Consider the following 17,090-nt stretch of genomic DNA (forward strand, 5'->3'; position numbering starts at 1 on the left):
ATGAGAACCTGAGTGGAGCACAGTTGAGCACAAACCACGACTTCCTATTTATCAATTTTCCACAGGAAATAAACAGTCAGTATTGCTCTTTGGCTAGTGTTGTCAAAGTGGCTGAGGTCACCTAGGTGGTTCAGAAATATTTCCTAGAATTTGCTTCTTACAGCCAAAATATCCTAGAGTTTTAGATCTTTTTATTTTTCTTCCATCTTTTCTATCAGAACTATATGATATATTTGGGAATATAAAATCTCTTCAATAGAAAATTATAATTTAAAATATATGTAACTTTTATATTATAGAAATACAAATGTACTCAAGTGCTTTTATATAATAGTAAAGGATATGGTGAATTAGGTGAAAATGAAGTTTGAATATTGTATGTATGTAAAGTAGAAAAGCTTCATGAGCAAGTGTAGAAGAACTTTCAGAAAACTCACTTAAAAACAGATGACCTGTAATATGATGAATTTTACGGATACAGCCCTGAGTATTTTCTGAGTTTTTCTATTGTCTAGGCATTGGACTAGTTTTTGTGATATGTAAAAAGTGATTAAAATGTAATCCCTGTTCTCAAGCACTTAATGGTCTAGCAGAGAAGATGAGACATATATGCAGCTAAATTTAGGCTCATATCATGACATGATTTTTCTCTACCTAGTAGAAAACTTAGTATTATCAATTACTAAAAGAGTTCTTCAAATGGAAAAATATGCCCAAATGGGCATAAATTAATATTTGAGCTATGTATAGAAAATGATAGAATCTTGGTAGATGAGATATGCCATGAGAACTTCAAAAATAGGAAGTAACCTTAGGATTTTCTGTATATTTAAAATATGATTACGTTGCCTATAAATGAAGACAGTTTTCTCTCTTATTTTTCAATATGCATACTTTTTCTTATTCTTGAATTTTGCACTGAATAGCCCCTGGCACAATGTTGGATGGACGTGGTGAGGACAGACATCTTTCATTTTGATCTTAAGTGGAAAGCATGCCATCTTTCAGCTATTCAGTATGCTGTTTGCTGTAAATTTTTCTTTAATGCTTTTTATCAGGTTGATGAAGTTTTCTTCTATTCCTAGTTTGTAGAATTTTTATTAGGAATAGAGTATCATCTTATCAAATGCTTTTTCTGTGCTTATTGAGAGGATCATATGGATTTGCTTTTTAGTCTGTTAACATGGTTAATTACATTAATTGACTTTTCAATTGATTTTTGCCTTACTAGAATAAAACTTGTTTATGGTGTATTATATTTGTATAGATTGATGAATTCAATTAATTAAAATTACATAAAGAATTTTGGCATCTATGTGTATAAGGAACATATCTTTCTTTTTTGGTAATATCTTTGGTTTTGATATCAGGATAATGCTGACCTCATAAAATAAGTCTGGGGATTATTCCCTCATCTTAGATTTTCTGGAAGACTATGCATAGAATTAGTATTGTTTCTCTGTTAATCATTTGACAAAATTCATCAATAAAATCATTGGAACCTGGAGTTGACTTTTCTTTGTAATAGGATGTTTAATTTCAAACTTGATTGCTTTAGTAGATATAGGGCTATTCAGGTTATTTTTTTCTTCTTAAATTAGCTTTGGAAGTTTTTGTGTCTCTCAAGGAATTTCATTTAAGCTTCAAATTTATAGGCATAACTTCTTCATTCTTTTATTGTATTTTTAATATCTATAGAGTGTTAGTTATGTCATCTCTCATTCTTGATATTGATAATTTGTGTCTTCTTTTTTTCTTTGTCAGTCTGACTAGAGGTTTATGAATTTTGTTGATATGCTTCAAGAACCAGCTTTTGCTTTTACTGATTTTACTGTTTCTCTGTTTTCTCTTTCATTAATTTTTGCTCTAATTTTATAATTTCCTTTCTTCTTCTTAATTTAGGTTTAATTTAACTTTTTTTCCCTCTATTCTTAAGGTAGACACTGAGGTCACTTATCTGAAAACTTTTTCCTTTTTTGAAACAAATCTCTCTTCAAGTATTTCTTTCCCTGTACCCCACAAATTTTGATATGTTGTGTTTTCATTTTTATTGAAAATATTTTCTAAATTCTCTTTTAATTTCTTTTTTGACTTAATAATTACTCAGAAATGTATTATTTAGCTTCCAAATATTTTTAATTTTTCAAATATATTTTTGTTATTGATTTTTAATTTTATTTTATTGAGATAATAATCATACTTTGTATCACTTGAATGATTTTAAATTTATCGAGTTTTTTTTATAGTCTATCTTATGAAATGTTTCATGTGCACTTGGAAGAATCTAGATTCTGCTGTTATTGGATGGATGGTTCTGCTAATGCCAAATAGATCTAGTTGGTTGACAGTGTTCTTCACGTCTTCCACAACCTTAATGTTTTTCTATTACTTATCCTATCAATTATGGAGCAAAGAGTGTTGACTATTATTGTGGATTTGTGTATTTCTTGCAATTCTATCAGTTTGAGATTTTGAAGCTCTATCATTAGTTGCATAAACATTTAGAATTGTCATTTCTTCTTGTGAATTGATCCTTTTATCATTATGAAATTAGCCAGGTTATATTCTCTGCCCTGAAATTTGCTTTGTCTACTATTAATATACCATTTCAGTATTATTTTGATTAATATTTACATGATTTTCTTTCTCCTATTCTTTTACATTTAACCTACTTGCGTCTTCATATATAGGGTGGATATTTTTGTAGGCAGGACACAGTTGGGTCTTGCTCTTTGATTAAATCTGACCACCTCTGCCTTTTACTTGGGGCACTTACATGATTTACATTTAATGTGATTATTGATATCATTAGAATTAAATCTACCTCTTGCTGCTTATTTTCTATTTGGACCATCAGTTATTTGTTATCTTTGTTGTCTTTTTCTGACTTCTGTTGAATTTGGGCATTTGTTTTATGGTTTCTTTTTACCTCTTTTGTTGGATTATTACCTGCAACTTTTAGTTGTGTTATTGGAGTGGTTGCTTTAGAATTTATAGTGCTTATCTTTAACTTATTATAGTCTGCTTTCAAGTAATGTAATCTGCCATTGTGCATAGTATAAGAACCTTAACACAGTAAGCATTTATTTCCTATTTGTATCCTTTATGCTTTTGTTTTTATACATTTTAATTCTACATGTATCTAACCCCCAGAATACATGGTTATAATTTTTGTTTCAATTATCTTTTATAGAGATTTAAAAATAACAATAAAATTTGTTTATATGAACACACTTATTTACCATTTCTAGTGTTCTTCATTCCTTTGTGTATATTTAGATTTCCTTTTAGCTCCTTCTGCTGGAAGGACTGCTTTTTAACATTTCTTAAATTACAGGTTTGCTGAAATATTTCAATGTTAGTATGTCTGAAAAGATATTTATTTTATCTTTCTTTTTAAAGGGTAATTTCACTGATTATAGAATCATAGGTTGGTTTTTTTCTTTTAGCACTTTAAAGTTGTTGCTCCCTTTTTTTTTCTGGCTTGCATCATTGCTGGTAACGAGTCTGCTGTCATTCTCATCCCCATTCATCCGTATTTAGTATTTCTTCCAGTTCACTGTTTATCATCAGTGACTTTTCTGCTATTAACTCGATCAAGAGTATTTTTCATCTCTAGATTTTCAATTTAGGTCTCTTTTGTGTCATTCCTATTTCTACTTGACATGCTCAATCTTTACTTTCTTAAACATATGGAATATAAAGTTAATAACTGTTAATATTTTAATGCCCTTGTTTTTTTATTCTACCATCTGTGTCCTTTCTTGGTGTAGTAGTTAGGGTTCTCCAGAGGAATGGAACCAATAGTATACACATAGGAGTTTATTAGAGAGAATTGGATCACACAATTACAAAGGTGAAGTTACAATAGGCCATCAGCAAGAAGGTGAGGAATGGAAAAGACACTAGCATGGCTCGGTCCAAGTCCAAAGCCTCAAAACCAGGGAAGCTGATACTGCAGCCCCCAGTCTGGTGCTGAAGGCCTGAGAGGCCCTGGGAGGCTGCTGGTGCAAGTTCCAGAGTCCAAAGGCCAAAGAACCTGAAGTTCCTTCCTTCCAAGGACAGGAAGAGAAAAAGGTACCCACCGAGAGAGAGAGACAGAGACAGAGACAAAGAAGACAGAGACAGAGACAGAGAGAGGAGGTACAAGGCTCTTTTCAACATTCTGGCACCAAGCCATTCATGAGGTCTCTTCCCCCACAACCTAAATGCCTCCCACCAGGCCCTACCTCCAACACTGGGAATCAAATTTCAACATGAGGTTTGTAGTGGGGATTGGGGGGAAATATTCAACCTACATCACTGGGTCTGCTTCTATTGATGGATTTTTTTTCCCCTTCATTATGGGTTGCATTTTTCTGCTTCTTTACAAGCCTGATAATTTTCTACGCAATACTAGTCATTATGATTTGGGGATGCCAGATATTTTTGTGTTTCTATAAATAACCTTAAGCTTTTGCTAGAACCCCATTAAGTTCCTAGGAGACAAACTGATTTTTTTGAAGGCGTCCTTTCAAGCTTTGTTAGATGTGGGACCTGGGAAATATTTAGTCCAGAATTAATTTTGCCCTATTACTAAAGCAATATTCTCTCTGTACTCTCCCCAATGCCCCGTGAATTATGAAGTTTTCTTCTCTGGCTGAGGAGAGCATAAATTAATCCCACTCCTATGTGACCTCCAGGGATTATTTACATTCATCCTTTTGAGTAGTTATTTCTCCGTCCATGGGTAGTTTCCCCATAACAATATGCTTTCAATACTCAGGACCCTTAGCATAGCCTCACAGACCTCTCTCTATGCCGATCTGTCCTCTCTGGTACTTTGCTCTGTTAACTCTATCCACATTAGCTCCCGGACCCCCACCCCCAACTTCTCCAGTCAGTGCATTTGCTGGAATCTTCTCGGCTCACCTCTCCCTGTGATTTAGTCCAGAAAGTCTCTCCAGGAAGCCGGGAAAATTATATGGCTCACCTGTTTTTCCTTCCTCTTTCAGTGATCACTGTTCTGTGTTACCAGATGTCTGGTATCTGACAATGGGTATATCATGTATTTTGTCTAGTTTGTTATTTGTTTTGGGTTATAGGATAAATCCAGCTACTATTACTTGATCTTGCCTAGAATTAAAGTCCCAGGATCGTTTCTACTCCCAGATGCCACTTCTCAGATACTTTAACACATTGTAATATGTATTTGACTCTGACACGATTTTAAGACTAGTATCAGTTCTACACTTTAACCTAAGTTACCTGATATTCCTAGCCTAAATAGCCTCATTTCTTTGTAATTGATAGGGTTGGACTCGATCAGTGATGCTCAATTTTCTATCTTCTTCACCAGATCTGAGTAAAATTGCAGAGACATTCTCTGGGGGTAGTTCTCAATAGGCGATGAGAGGATTGAGGTTAACTATCTTTTGGGGAGGGGGTAAAGGGCTTGTGTACTTTGGAAAAAAGGTCTTTAGTGGGATGTACCCATTTCCTCAACTGATAGTCTCTGGAATAAATGACTCAATTCTGGGAACACCCATTGAGCAACTTGAATATATATAGACCTAAGTTTAGTTCTGTGAAAGGGGCAAATATTAGTAAGACTGATTTCATATCCTTACATAGTGTAGAATATATAGTGATAGTCTCTAAGGTTCTATTACTAAAACCTACCTGAAAAGTATTATGGTAGTTGGGATAATGTGTAATTGGTATCAGAATACTAGAACACATTGAGTTAACAAAATTTCTTTCTAGGATCTCAGACTTCAAAAAGCACAGAAATGCAGGGGTACATGATGTGGTACTTTACATTTCCAAGTAAAAACTGGAAGAGTTCTTTAGGTCTCTGGTAACTGACAGACAATCTGATCTGTAGAAAATGATTATAGGTCCTTTTTGTAGTTTTATTTATCTTTTACAAATTTATTTTCAAGATAATTCTAAATCTCAAACTCTTCTAAATACATCAAAAAGATCTATACACCTGTTCTGTGAAAATTCACAGTCAATGGTATTTATCCATAATTCATTGACTCAAACATAGGAGCTCATTTGTCTGTATTATGCTTTAGAGACAGTTAATCATTGACAGCATTTTTTGCAATGAACTAGAATAGCTCAGTAATTTTCCCACTTAGTAGACTTTTTACTTCTTACCTACACAGTCTAATACAATTAATGCATTATGGATTAACTGTCTCAGACTGTGAAACAGTTGGTCCAGAAACCCTACTAATCACTAATTAATGTAGATTATTTCTGGAAAATCATTTTCAATGTGTAGACCCAGGGGTTTCTAATCTAGTTAAAGGATTTTCAAGTGGAATGTGTAATACTTCGGCCAATCTGTACAAATTGATGACTATGTAGCCAAGTAGTCCTGAAACTTAATTAAAATCATATGTGCATAAACAAGAGACTTGCAGATTTATACACATTTTTCGGGATGTTAATGAAAAGAATTGTTCAGGTGTGAGCTGGCATCAGACCAGCTTTGCAGTCTAACCCAAACTCCTTTGGGTTGCCGTATCCTTCTTTTCTCTTGTTTCACTATAAAAGTGTATGGTTTGCCCTATATCTTGATTGATGTTTTATATTTTCCAATCATTATTTATAAACAAGATTTGTTATTTTGATATAAGAGAAATAGAGTTTAGCTCTTCAAGAGAAATAAGGTCAATTCTGTGCTGTGACTATGAGTCAAATAAAGTTGTGATACCTAGTTCATGCTGTCCTATGCCCAGAAGATGATTTTCTATCTTCAGTGTGTATTTGAATTATTCAGAGATGTCACTGAATGCAGATTCTCCACCCCTGGCTCAAGGAGGTGGGGAATCTGCAAACTTGGGGCCACATGTGGCCTTCTGGATCCTTGAGTGTGGCCTTTTGATTGAATCCAAATTTCATAGAACCAATCCATTTATTGAAGAGATTTAGTCAAGGGGCCACACTTGGGGATCTGTAGGGTCACATGTGGCCTGGAGGCCTCAGGTTCCCTACCCCTTAACCTTGTTTAAAATGCAAATGTTTTATTTTATTAAAAAGGTGTTAGTACTAAAATTTTGATATTTTAATAAAAGTCCTCTTTTTCCTTTCCTTCGTATTAGATACTCCCTCCCCACTGGTCTATTACATTTAAATTTTCTGATCCTATTGTATTACATAGAATGAAAATAATAAGCCAGTAGGTGTTCTGGTAAAAAATAAGAAAAATTTTAATACTTAATGCTATAGGAAAATGCACCCCCCCACACACACACACACTTTCTGAATTCCATGTAGTGAGACCTCCCTTGAGAAATATTTTTGTATCTTCCTCTATTCTTCTGTAAGTCCCTCCTCCAAAAGAAGGCAGAGTGAGGTCTCTGGTTAGCAAGTGACATGGAGTCATGTGTCTCAGTTGGGGGAAGATAACATATTAAGATCTATGTGTAATGGGGAGTCAGTCTCCTCTCCTCCCTAATTTCTGATGGTAAAGCAGAAATTGTGGGTGAGTGCAACTGGCCTCTAGATTGAGTCTTATCTTGGGTGCCAGGACTGGATCAGGAGTAAGGGAAGAGAAAGCATTTGCATGTCCATTTGGTCCAAACACTAAGCCACATCTTCCCCCAAACTTCATAAACAATTAAGGTGATATTTTTAGAAATTTGTATATCTGATTCCTATTCCATCTTTGTTTCTGGACTGGGGTGGGGAAAAGGGAGAGCTGTTTATTGATTCCCACCTCTTGCATTCCAATGCTTAGCAGATTGAGCACAATAATATATTTTGCACGTCCCTCTTTACATAAGTCTTTCAATCAGTCAGTTTTAATCCATTTCATGGTCTCATAAACTTGTTTTTTTCCACCGAATTTTCCACTAATAAGAAGAAGCATAAACTATTTGAAGTCTGAATGAAAAAGAACATTTTGCCATTTTAACACGACAAAAAATGGCCCTATACTATTGGGTCAATGTGCATGACTCTGCACATTTTACTTAGCATTAATACTTTCACTGAGCAATTTAAGCCCAGGTACCTAATTCACCTTAATGAATTTCTGTCAATCTAAAAGAAAGAAAACTTATATACAGAGTTATCTCTGGGTTATGCTTATAAGGCCAAGTTTAACATGAATAAACCAGAGCTGTGTTGCTTTTAAAGAAGTGTAGCAGTCCCTAAAGCAATTCCAATCTTTATTCATATCTGTTAAAAACAGGGGTTCTATACAGATTTAGAGGGGTTTTATACAGGGGTTTTATACAGATGCTCTGTGGCAATTCTTCAACTCTCTTGTCTTCTTGTCTCTGGCATCCCCACTTCATAGAAGCCTTCCTCTCTCCCAGCCTAGAACTTTCTTTTGGTAGCATGCTATTCCAGCTATCTTACCCCATGAATTCTCTCTTGTCACTGTATCCTTCCAGAAAATGTCCCTGGCACATCATATCTCCATGCCCTGCAGTGATTCTTGGGGTGTGGTTCATCTTTTCCTTGGATTGTTTGTGGATTTTGTTTTTTCTCCATTTGGAGTTCAAGGAAAAGGGATGGAGGCTAGGCAGGCAAAATTAAGTGATTGTCTTTGAAGAGCATGTGGGGGAAATGGTAGGAGTGGGATAAGAGTGGCAGGGAGTTGAGGAAAAATTGTGAACTCTACACTTCAATAAATTTTTTGTGTTATCACTTTTGCACCACAGAAAATTACCAGAAAACTGTCTACATGTACCATATTAGCATAGCTCTCCATCTTTACAGAAAAGCTTTTATGAGTTGACATTTTAATTTTTTCTGTTTACTATTATGAAGCACACAATAAACAGACAGGCTCCTAAATGAATATTTATTCCTATAGTTTCAGACATTGTGGAGGAGGGGCTGGGGAGGAGAGCTGTCCACTGGATCTGGTGGCTATAGCTCTCATGCTGCTGTGACCTAGAGCAGAAAATAGATTTGAATCAATACTTTTCAGACTGTCTACAGATTCTTTTGCAGAATCTGCAACCCTCTTACTTAACACATACATGCTTTGTAAATGGAATGTGCAGATCACTTGTTTGTGTTTCCCTTCTTACATGTTCTGACTGCCCTGCACTTTGAAAAGTAAATCAAGAAAAATGTTTTCTGCAAGAATTCCCCCTTCCAAATACCTCCCCCTCCAACCTACATCCCTAAATAAAGTGTTAGAAAAGATTCTTCCACGGTTTTAAGAACATCAATCAGTTTCACAGTTGGAGGCAAAAACACTTCCCTTGGGGAGTATTTATTAACATAAGGCCCAATATCTGGTTAGTTCCTGTCTGTATTAAAAGGAAAGAGAATCAAAATTCATTTTACTTCTATTCAGTTGTATTTTCTTCACCTCTTTTTTTCTGGCTATTTCTCTTCTTCCACTCTGGGCTGTTGAGCTGTGAAGCTCCATGACTGCTCTGATGGTAAGGAAAAAAACTACTTCCAGTTTTGCCCAAAGACACGGGAGCCCCAGTAAAGGTTTAAGCTCTGGCTTGTCCTTCTTCTCCTAGGCCAAAATGTACTGAATCTCTTCTGAAACCCAAAAGAGGAAATAGTGCTATAAATGAAAGCTATTTTTTTTTTTAATTTGGGGGACTCTATCCCTATCTACTGACCTATACAATTTTTTATCTCAAGCACAAACCCATGTATGTACCTAAACATTTCAGAGGCACAACTTTACTTGTTGTAAGTCAAAATTAGTAGCAAACTTGGACCCCGATGATGACATAATCTCTATTTTCCTAATTTTAAAGTGAAAATATAGGAAAATGAAAAGCATGAACAGACATATATGTGGAAGACCAGTCTGTATAACTTGAAGAATTGCTGGAATAATGAGATGATTTTTTTAAATTTAGATGAGGTTGTGATGATTATCATTCAGTCATGATATTTGTGTAAACTCTCATTTTGAAGCAGGTTAATAATGACATTTTTACATCCTTAATGTGACCAGGAGGTTAAAGTAGATTACCCCTTGGTGAGGTTATATTGTTTTAAAAAATCAAAATAGGGATTAATAACCCTTATCTGTATATGCTTTACAATGTTAACATTTGTCTTAGAATTTGGACCATTAAGCTGTTCATACTAAGACTCTAAAAGAATTCTAGTGATTTTCTGTCCTTGGTTCAATTGGAGGGCAGTGCCAGGAAGGCCCTTTCTAAGATCTTTGGTGCCCCAATTGCAGGAGCTTCCTATCTCAAACTGTGTCTGTCTAAAAATACCCATGCTGGCCAGAAGAATTGCTGTGGGGTTACCTCACTTCTCAGTCCTCCCATATGAGTTTTACTTGAATTTTAACAATAAATATTATTTATTATGCACCATGACTTCTATGGCAAATAGATTCCATCCAAATTAATACTCCTTTTTTTTTTTTTGCTAAACAAGGTAATACGCAACATTGCAATCTGAAGAAGCCTAAGAATGTTTATTTCCCAATTTGGATGGAAATGCGATGTGGTGGTTACAATGCTGGTGTGAGGAGGTCTCAGGAGTGAAGCAAATTGGAGCAACAAACGGTGAGGCTGGCAACACTGTATAGCGTTGGAGAAGAAAGTTAAAAGAGACTGAGAAAGAGCTGCCAGGTTAGAGAGGTAAAGCAGAAAAGGGCATCTAATCGGTCAAAAAGATTTCGTGGAACATTTTACTGTGGGATGTGTGCAGTAACACTCCCCTCTACTTTTTACGAAAACTTCTGTAAAAATTTATCTTTTCGGCTCTGGGTTCACAAAATTGGACTTGCAAGTTTTTTTTGGGGGGAGGAACTTGGGAGTGAGCTACAAAGTGCTAAGAACAGCCTCCCAGCAGGAGCAGAGCTGAAGCACAGCTGCCTTAAGGAAGCCAGATGTAATCCATGTGTGCCAGCACCAAGATATTTGTTTGCCTGTCTACCATTCTATTTAATGAGAGCAGGAATGAATAAGAATATAAAAACTGAACTAGAGTAGCATTTTTCTATTTACATAGCATTTGAAAAGTAAGGATCTTAGAGCAGTGAATATTAGCCCATCAACCCATGATTTATTCGTTCTAAAAGAACCAGTTCAATTTCTGATTTGATTTATGGAATGGGTTTCTAGTATTATGAGATCTATATCACTCAACAAAACACATTTACTGCTTTGTAAAGTTTTTCTTATTATTTACTACATCCCTCCCTTCATTTCACTGATAGAACTCTGCAGCTTCCCCTGCCTAAACATTTTTCCTCTTTCATCAACACCATATAGTCAAGGGTGTAGTTTTCCAAAGCAATGATAAAGATTCAGTTAGAGCTACAGGCATTTCACAGCCTTAAATTTCAAAAGATTGTGTGTAAATCAATTGTTTTGAACTGTGGTTGCATTTTCCCCATTGAAACTATGTTATAAATTGTATGGGAGATTTAATAAATCTTTGATCTAAAAATCCTTTAAAACATGTTCTTTTCATGTAGGAATGTGATTTTTTTTTCTTCTAAGCTTGGCATATATTTAGCTAGGTTAATTGAAATGGGCCTTTGATAATGTAACTCAAACTAGAGAAGGAAATTGCATTTAATAAAAGAACTTGTGTTAGTGCAAACCAAAGGTGTGTCTTTGCAGTGGGACAGGCTTTGTCTTAGGTAATTCACCTCAGGGTTAGACTGGACCACAGGGGGCATTTTTCCCATTAGTATCCACTGCTCTCAGTTTATAACCTGGTGTAGGCTGAGTGTTATGGCAAGCAAGCTATTGAAGGGGGGCAGGGAAGCAAGGAGGTTAAACAAATAACAAACCATGAGTTTAGAGAAGGAGAAAAAGAAGACCAAAGAGGAAGTGGCTTCTCTGATAATAGGATGTGGGTGGTCATACTGGCGCCCAACTAGAGAAGTTACACCCTGAGCCCATTAGCTCAGGGTCAGACACTGAAGGATGAACAGAAAAGAAAGAAAAGCATGGATAATAGAGAATGAGAGGAATTTTTATCAGTAACTATGATTGTATAATATAAAAATTAACTTCAGGGAACATTTCTATATAGCACACTGTGTAAAACCCCTAAACTAACTTTTACAAGAAAATTTACAGAAAATAATTTCATTGTTCTTCAAAGTCAATTTTGTGAATCCATGCAGATGTTTGCCAGGTGATGGCCCAGGATATATTAGGGTAACAAATGCAAAAATAGCTTATACCTATCAGAATTTTTTTTTCCAGGACTGAGGAGACAAAAATTAGCAAATTTGGTTATAAAATAACCTTATAAATAGAGCTCAGAACATGTCACTATAATCATTCATTGAAATTCTTGATATTGATACTCTTTTTTACTTTTTTTAAGAATCCAAGATGTGACTAATGTTAGACACATTTTCAGGTAAATCAATCTACAATTTTTATTAACAGAAGAGAAAGCTGAAAGGAAAAATAGTTAAGCCTAGGGCTTCTCTGAGGCTAAGGTTTCAAACATCTAAATCTAGAAGTACCTTTGAAGGGGTAGGGAGAGGAGAGAAGCTGAAGAAGAAACAACTGCTCTGGAAGGCTTTATTGCACTGAATCTCCATACTAAGCTAATCTGCATGTTAGGAAAAGTTAGGAAAATGGTTATTTTTTTCAGTGGTATAGAAGTAACCAAAATGGTATTTCTCAACTAGGTTAGTGGTTTGTGTCAATGGGTCCCCAATTCTAAGTGTTATTACCATGGAAAATTCTCATGTAATGCCCCAAGGTTGTGTTTCTGAGCAAGGTAGAAATAACATACAAACCTATAAGAATGGCTGGAAAATCAACTTGGTATAGAATTACCTATAAGGATCCATAATATCACCTTCATTTACATAAGAAGTTATCTCTACTCCCCTCAGGCCACCATTTTCTTTAATATCTACATACAGTAATTCAAACCTCCATCCCACCTAACCTTGGGAAGTTTAGTGATTTCCCCGAGGAGGGCAATGTGAGATGGTGCTTATGTTCTACCAGTAGTCATGAGTCTGTCACCTTTGTTCTCTAAATTCTTCCTTCTAGTCCAAGTTTCAGGCCACCACTGAAGTAGGAATGGTTATATCTTTTAGACGCAAATAGGGAGGAATATTCCTTTTAGATCCAAATAGAGAGGAATATTCCTGTTCTTTATTCCTCCAGGCTAGAGACCATCACAAAGCTCTTGTGATAATGCTTCCCTGTAGAATTGGGAATAAAATTGAAATTACAGCCCTAAACAGAAATCATTTTACATCAGTATCATTAAATATCAGTATCACTATTCTTTTTTTTTTTTTTTTTTTTTTTTTTTTGAGACAGAGTCTCACTTTGTTGCCCAGGCTAGAGTGAGTGCCGTGGCGTCAGCCTGGCTCACAGCAACCTCAAACTCCTGGGCTCAAGCAATCCTTCTGCCTCAGCCTCCCAAGTAGCTGGGACTACAGGCATGTGCCACCATGCCCGGCTAATTTTTTCTATATATATTAGTTGGCCAATTAATTTCTTTCTATTTATAGTAGAGACGAGGTCTCGCTCTTGCTAAGGTTGGTTTCGAACTCCTGAGCTCAAACAATCCATCCGCCTTGGCCTCCCAGAGAGCTAGGATTACAGGCGTGAGCCACTGCGCCTGGCCAGTATCACTATTCTTTATTCATCCAACCCAACCACAGAGAGGGGTTACACATGGAGTTCCAGGAAGCAGAATCTAAAACAAAGATTAGTGTGCAGGATGGGAGAGCTCTCATGATCAAAACTTGCAGAAGAGAAGGCAATGAAGTAGGATTAGACAGAGGAAAAAGGTGGGCTATGGTACAATCTCAACAAAGGCCTTGGATATTCCACAGAGAATTCTGAACCTGAGATGTTTCTTCCAAGTGTTCTGAAGTTGGAGCAAAAAGGATAGATCTTTATACTGCTATGTCATTGGAGCTAAGTAGCTCCAAAAAAGGGGCATGCCATTGGAGGAGGTGGTGCTCTTCAGGATATGCTATTTTAAAAGAGAGCTGACAGCTGAGTCTTTTATATCAGCAGCACTACTAGCATCTGGGAGAATAAGTCTCTGATTCTTAAAATGGGATCTGGATGGATCATTACAGTGTACACCTCACAGGAAGATTTGCTTAGTCATTGCTCTCCTTACATGGCTTCAGGCATCTGACAAGATCCCACTTTCTCCATAGTTAGACCCTGTGCCATCCCCTCTTTTCTCCAAGACCTGGGAATCTCCCCAAATCTCAAATTCAGGATATCAAAGAAAAAGTGAAAACATCTTCTTATTGATTGCTTTATCTCAGAGTCTCCAGGCTAAGCTAAGTGTTGTGACTTGCTTTTAGTAACCAAAATGTCTATTAATGTGCCCTGCTTAACAGCATAGCTCATCTTTGGGACCACAGAGAAAACCAGAAGGTTTGAAATCACAGATTTTTCCTAATGGATCTATAAATTCCCTATTAAATTCTTAGGTGGTGCCCAAGATCAAATTATCTGGACTGGCATTAACAAGATGGTGACTAGGAAATTCTGACACTCATCTCCCCAAAAGAACAACAAATACAACACATATACAACTACATACTATGAAAATAGCTCTGGGAGAGCTCCAGAGTACAATGAAAATGCAGCAGAAACCTTGCGGAGCACAACGTATGGCTGCATAGAAAAGGGTAACAACAAGTTAAACCTGCATCACCCCATTATCCAGTCCAGAGCAGCTCAGAGTCAAGAGAGATCCTCTCTGAGGTACTTTCTCTCACAAAGAAAAGGAAATACAAAGACCCTAGTAGCCCTCATCACCATCCTGGACATACCTACAGCCTTCACCACCAAAAACCCCTGTAGTCTTCACTAACACCAAAGCCAGTTAATGGAGGTGACCAGAGTTCATACTACTTTGCTCTTCCTGGGGAATAAACTGCTGATGCATTATGCCTCCTAGGGCCTAGCCCACCATGGTGCCATGCCATGCCAGGGGCTAGAATTGTCACTGTGCTGTGCACCAACTTCTGGGTCCAAGCCGCAGTGGTGCTGTGCCATCTTAGCAGATGGAACCATCCCTTCACTCTTCTCTGTTCCCCAGAGCCTGAGTTCTATTGTGCTATGCTGTCTCATAGAGTGGAACTGCTGCTATGCTACACCCCAGATGCTAGCACCACAGACCAGTTATAAGCAAATGTGTCTGCACCTCAGAACCTACATGCCACAGTAGTTCCGTGTGCCATTTAACACAGATCCTTACCTATGCAGCTGCTCTGAGTGCCTATGCCCGAAACACTGGTGTTGCTGTGGCTGCCTGCATGCCTATACACAAGACCTGGTGCCAAGAAATATTCCCTCAACTAGAACTTCTCACTAAAAGGTAAAAGGAGAACATGAGGATCACTGCAGCCTTTGCCAGTGAGGTCCCCAACAACCCCTGCCACCACTTCCACCACCACTAACACTAACAGCCTAGCCATTGAGGACTCAGGCTAGCCACTGAGGACTAAGTCTTCACTGATGTTGACCCCAGATGATAGAACTGCAAGGAAACTATGCCACTGTGCCCTATCCTGAACTGTAGCTACCACACTCATCTAGTCAGCATCCTTGTACCTACCCAAATGTGAACATATTCCCTCACTGAAGATAGTCTGTAAAGTCTGGATGAGGTGACTTCTCCCTCAAATGTGCAGACATCAATGAAAGAAACAAGAAACAAAAAAAGCAAGGAAACATGACACCATCAAAGGAACACAATTAATTTCCAATAACCAACCACCATGAAATGGAGATACACAGATTGCCTAAAAAGAAATTCGAACTAATTATTTTATGTAACCTCAATGAAATACAAGAGAACCCAGATAGATAATTCAATGAAATAAGGAAAATAATATGTGAACAAAACAAGAAGTTGAAGAAAGATAGAAAATGAAAGGAACCAAATAGAAATCCTAGAGGTGAAGAATACAATGAATGAAATGAAAAATGCAGTAGAAAGCTAGAATAGCAGACTCAATCATGAAAAATGAAGAATCCATGAACTTGAAGACAGGTCTTTTGAAATGATCTTATCTGTTGAATAAAAAAACACAAGAATAAAAAAGAGTTAAAAATCCTATAGGACTTATGGGAAATATTAAGTAAAATAATATATGCATTATAAGTCCAATGAGATAAGAGCAAAAGGGGCAGAAAGTTTATTTTAAGAAATAATGGCTGAAAACCTCCCAAATCTTGGAAGATATATGGACATTCTAATTCATGAAGCTTATAGGTTCCCAAACAAATTTTAACTCAAAGAGAAGTTCACTGAGACATGTTATAATCAAATCATCAAAAATAAAAGACAAAGAGAAAATTTTGAAAGTAACAAGAGAAAGCAACTCATCAAATAAAAGGGAACTCTAAAAGACTATCAGCAGATTTCTCAGCAGAAGCCTTGCAGGCCAGTAGAAAATGTGATGATGTATTTTAAGTGCGGAAAGAAAAAAATCCTGCCAACCAAAAATACTTTACCTGGCAAGGCTATCCTTCAGAAATCAAGGAGAGACAAAGACTTTCCCAAACAAAAGCTGAAAGAGTTCATTACCACTAAACCAGCCTTACAAGAAATTTTAAAAAGAGATCTTTAAGCTAAAATGAAAGGATGCTAAATAGTAACATGAAAACATATGGAAGTATAAAGTATAAAATTCACTGGTAATATATTCAGAATATGCTAATACTTGAATGGCAGTGCATAAGTCAATTTAACTCTACAATAAATGTTAAAAGACAAAAGTATTAAAAGTAACTAGAATGACAATACTTTGTTAAGGGACACACAATATAAAAAGAATCTGTGACATCAAAAATATAAAATATGGAAAGGGAGTAAAATTATTGAGTTTTGGTATACAATTGAAATTAAATTGTTACCATTAGCTTAAAATGCACTATTAGAAGAGGTTTTCTGCAAGCCTCATGGTAACCACAAAGCAAAAACCTATAGTAGATACACAATAGATAAAGAGACAGAAATCCAAACACACGATTAAATAATTAGCAATCACAAATGAAGACAAAAAGAGAGGAAGAAAGGAACAATAGAACTACAAACAGTCAGAAAACAATGAATAAAATGGCAATAGCAAGTTCTTACCTATCAATAATTACTTTAAATATAAATGGATTAAATTTTAA

At 36.2% G+C, this 17,090-nt stretch overlaps 1 long non-coding RNA gene across 1 annotated transcript in view; it reads right to left on the reverse strand.

Annotated features, from left to right (window-relative positions):
• Nucleotides 1-8,818: 8,818 nt before the first annotated feature.
• LOC142873345 (uncharacterized) overlaps nucleotides 8,819-17,090 on the reverse strand; it is a 77,390-nt gene continuing 69,118 nt past the window's right edge. The window contains exon 4 of the long non-coding RNA XR_012921414.1: nucleotides 8,819-8,901. This is a non-coding gene — a long non-coding RNA (uncharacterized LOC142873345). The remainder of the gene's footprint in view (nucleotides 8,902-17,090) is intronic.

This window comes from Microcebus murinus, chromosome 1 (assembly GCF_040939455.1).
Source record: "Microcebus murinus isolate Inina chromosome 1, M.murinus_Inina_mat1.0, whole genome shotgun sequence".
Taxonomy (NCBI): domain Eukaryota; kingdom Metazoa; phylum Chordata; class Mammalia; order Primates; family Cheirogaleidae; genus Microcebus; species Microcebus murinus.